The following is a 5,023-nucleotide window of genomic DNA, read 5'->3' on the forward strand; positions in this document are numbered from 1 at the left end:
TGTTTAAAATACAATAAAATCTCTTAGTCAGACCCTTAAAAGAGAGATTTATGTCCAACACTTTCACACTTACTACAGGCTTCCTACGTCTAATCTTTAGGTTTCTCATGGTCTCTGCATGTTTTTTCAGAAGCGGCTTCAGGATCAGGCCCCACACAAACGCTATAGGTTTCAAGATACTATTTCTTAAGGTCTCTGTATGTTTAATAAGCATAGGTTTCAGGAACATATCTCAAACAACATCTCCAGGTTTTCTAAGTACTTGTTTAAGTGTCGGGTTTCTCAGATTTTTACAAATATTGCTTAAGGTACTTTTTGTTTTATTTCCATAACAGAATTTAGATATTTTGATTTTATCTAGAAAACTTAATCAAATATTTGAAAACACGAACAAATGAACATTTCTATAGAATATCTATACATACAAAGGTTTACTTTATTTCACGGGTTTTTAAAACACTTTTACGTGGGTCACATTATATTCCTTGGGGCTTTTCGCCGCCAACACTAAGTGAAATTTGTTACTTTCCTTAGAATCTACTGAACTACTGGTTCGTCCACTGGAGGGAGAGATGTCAGCGTCTTTAGTTATGACATCTGTTAAAAACGAATCTTCGCTTCCGACTCTTACGTCACTCAGGTCCAGGTTAGGATTTGCCTTTATTGGTAATGTCTCTTCACGCGAACCGCCTGAAGACAATAGCTCTCGCTCTTTGGAGTTTCTCCACTTCATTCTGCGGTTTTGAAACCATATTTTAACCTGAAAATGTAAGAGCAGTTGTAAAGAAACAATATTACTGTATACATAGCAAATTACACTTTTAAGATTTTGGTCCGATTGTAATGTCACTTCCCAATAGTGTAAATAGTATCCATGGCAAAATGTTTGGGAAGGTTTCAAAACAATAGAATACAACATCCTACAGTAAAGTATAAATTTTGGAAGTGTCTAGAATTAGTTACATTAATCGTCTCTTGTCCATAAAGCATAAAAGCTTTACTTGATGGTAATTAGACTCTCCTCAAATTACAGCAGACCTTAACTAGTCCCCAAACACCATCAAGTACACTCTACATCATAAGACTGAGACAGGTAAACTTGAAAATAGGAAAGGAAGAGGAAGAACACTTAAACTCAATGATACTGATATTATGTATCTGTTTATGCAGCCTTTGGGACAGAAGGAAGACTGTCGCTGATCTCAAGCATGACATAAATAATCATGTATCAAACGATACAAGTGTTCGCATCTATAGTATCAAGAAGACTCAACGAGAATAGAATATTCAGTTGCATTGCAGTTGAAAATCCTTCACTTCAATCTACAAATATTGTCAAAAGACTGAAATTTGCTAAATAGTACAAAAACTGGACTGGTGATGAATCCAAATTTGAAATACCCGGTTCTAAAGCGTAGGTTGTACATCTGGTGGTAGAAAAGTGAAATATACGTACATCAATGCATAGCACCTATCATAAAGCATGGTGGAGGCAGTGTAATGGTTTGGGGATGTCTTTCTGCTGAGGCGACAGCATATATATGTAAAATAGATGGAATAGTGGTCCAGCGCAAGTACCATCAGGTACTGATCCGTCATGTTATACCCAGTGGTTTGTATATTATTGGTAAAGAATTGTATTACCAAAAAGATAACGACCCCAAACACTGATCTAACCTATGTAGAAATTACTAAGCTAAAAAAGAAGCTGCTGGAGCCATTCAAATGGCCTCATAAAACCACGACCTCAATGCAAGTGAGCAGATCCGGGACTTGATAGATCAAAAACTTGACAAATTAAAATATTTTTAAAGAAACTTTGTGCGAGTGTTTCAGAGACACTTGGATTAAATTTGTTTCAAAACTATCTGTAGTTATAAAAACTACAAAGGGACAAAAATATTAACTGTTTGCCGAACTCAAACACTTGTGTTGAGTTTCTGTTGTACTAAATATGAAGATTAATATAATTGACATTTAACCTGTGATTTACCTTCCATTGTTTTTCGAAATTAGCCTGAGATCTAATTTTTGCCTTTGTCCTAACACAATATTGTATATACAGGCGTGAATATCTCTCTCTCTCCGTAGATCTGTTCCTAATGCACGGCCACATCTTTAAAGCTACAAACTAAACTCGGTGAATATATATCATTTTATGCTGGAATTATGTAAGTATGCGAAGTGACCGTAGCCTTAGGGCCCGTTTTGATTTCGTAAATTGAGGTCAAAGTGACCAATATAGCAATTTGTGGCAAACAGGACGGCCAGTTGGTCTCGAACTGAAAAACTTATATTTTTTTAATAATATGTAATCAAGAAGGCGATTATTTACATTTCTTCTCTATACGAGGACTGCTCCTAATCATTCCATCCGTGATCAACTATGTGTTAAAACGATTTAAATAACTTCGTGGAGTCTTCATTTGTTCTCTTCCCCATCCACCTTCCTGTTTATTTCTTCTATACACACGTGCCTACTATCTCTTCTTAACTGAAAAAGGCTTTAGTCATATATTTTGCTTCACTTACGTTCTTTATATCAAAAAGTTATATTCACGAATTGTCTCAACAATTTAGAGTTACGTACTTCAAGTGTGTGTTTTCTTATAGCAAAGCCACGTCGGGCTATCTGCTGAGCCCACCGAGGGGAATCGAACCTCTGAGTGTAGCGTTCTAAATCCGGAGACATACCGCTGTACTAGCTGGGGGCAGGTCCTTCAAAGTGAATATTCTACAGAAAATCAAGTGATAATTATTATTTAAATGTATGTGATGTTGCAGCTTTAACGAACGTAAATTTCAAAGTGATAGCCTCTGTACCAGTGTTCTATGAGTATAATGGAAGCGGTTTTAGACTTATCAACAATTATTTTCACAGAACACTCGTACACACATTATCAACCATTAGAGCAGTGATTTTCAACCTGTGTGCTGCGGCACACTGGTGTGCCGCGAGAGATTGGCAGGTGTACCGCGGTATTTTTGAAACACATTCAACTTTCTTGGGATTTTACAAGCAAGTCGAACACATCAGTTAATAAAAGCTACTATAGAGACACTCTAAAACCTTCCCAAACATTCGATGGTTTTCACTGAACTTGAGCACTGAGAAGTTCATACTTAAATTTCATCCTCGACTGAAACAGTTCGACTGTTAGTTTAATTGTGGCACAACAAGCGCTTCGTACGTCATAAATGATGCATCAAACAATCAAACTGCTTTCTGGAACACTTTCTCTTTCTGCAGTAAACTACAGCTACTACGCTGTAGGTAGGAATTTTATATCAACTACAGAACTTCGTGCTTATCGTGTATGAATTAGTTTTATCATTTATCCATGGAAAAATATTCAAGTAAGTCTGGTGCTTCAAAGGAGAATGTGTTGAATCAAAGCAAGGAATCAAACGAAAGTACAAAAACGAATACATCGAATACGGTTTTATCGCTTTGGAATAACATTCTCAATTACCATTCTGCTTGCTCTGTAATGCAGCTTTATCAAACGAGGCGCTTGTTCCTAGCAAACTAAAGAAACACTTGGAAACAAAACATTCAACTGTGAAGGATAAACCAAAAGAATACTTCGAGAATCTCGCGGCTCAACAACATGAACAATCAAGGAAGCTTGTGAACTACATGAAGCTGCCCGAGAAAGGATTGATTGCAAGTTAAAAGGTTGTTCAATTATTGGCAAAATGCAAGAAAGCGCATACGGAGGCCAATTCAGTCATTGCGCCAGCGTTAGCAATCATCGTTGAAACTATGCTTGGAATAGTTTGATTGATTGATTGATTTAGTGTTTTATGGCACAAAACAGCGAGGCTATCTGCTCCAGACATTCGGTAAAAAAAAATAAATAAATGTAGTAATAGACATAAATGGAAATGAAAGTAAAACAAAAAAGTATAAAACCAATGTTGACACCTAGTCTACAATGTTAAGATAGAAGGCAGAGTATAAGAAGTTGTAAGGTATTTACTCTAACAAAAAGGTAATGATCATAACCCGCCAGGAGGACTAACAGGTAAGTTCAAGAACCACCGTCAGTCAACTGAAGTTGGTCTTTCCAGTCCTGGTTCCGGGTTATGTGTCATAGCAACCAGTATCAAAATGTAAAAGAATAGAAGTTTTAAAAGATACATAGCAAAATTGTAACAATGAATAGCCAAATGTCCAGTAAAAAGATAAAAGTCAAGTAAATGGAGTAAAATTTGTAAAAGTAATTGAAGATAAAAGCAAAACAGCAATTAAAACAGAAAATGGCGTAAAAACCAATGTTGACATCCAGTCAACAAAGTTGTAAAGGACTACCTGTAGCAGAATGGTAATGATCATAACCCGCCAGGAAGACTAACAGGTAAGTATAAAAACTACCGTCAGTCACCTGAAGTTGGTCTTTCCAGTCCTGGTTCCGGGTTATGAGTCAATATGTCCAGTACTAAAAAAGTAAAGTAGGAAAAGTGTGAAATGATATGCAGCAAAAGTATAATAACAACTCGCCAGGACGACTAACGAGTAGTTCAAACAGTAGCGTTAGTCACCTGAAGTTGGCCTTTCCAGTCCTGGTGTCGAGTACCAACGCGAATACCAACATGGCCTGGTATCCAGAAAAACTGGATTGAAGTAGCTGCTAATGAGAAATGGGCCAGTCGGTTTCGAATATCAGCGAGAATAGGATGTGAGCTAACATGTAGCGATTCCAAGGCAAGTATAGAACTAAGCGAATCAGTATAAATAGTGCAGTTGGAGTACTGCTCAGCTGCAATATGATCCAGGGCAAGAGATATGGCATACAGTTCAGCAGTGAACACAGAAGCTGAAGAAGGGATTCTGCGCGCAACTACTGACCCATAGCAAACCATAGCAGAGCCCACTGAATTACCTGATTTGGAACCATCTGTATAAATGGGAACTGAATGATTGTTTGAAAGATATTCATTGAATAAAAGACGGTATTTCCAATCTGGAGTATCTGCCTTTTTTAGGTGACTGAAAGAAAGGTCACATTTGGGGCTGTAA

The sequence above is a fragment of the Tachypleus tridentatus genome, chromosome 12 (assembly GCF_004210375.1).
Source record: "Tachypleus tridentatus isolate NWPU-2018 chromosome 12, ASM421037v1, whole genome shotgun sequence".
In the NCBI taxonomy this organism is placed as follows: Eukaryota; Metazoa; Arthropoda; class Merostomata; order Xiphosura; family Limulidae; genus Tachypleus; species Tachypleus tridentatus.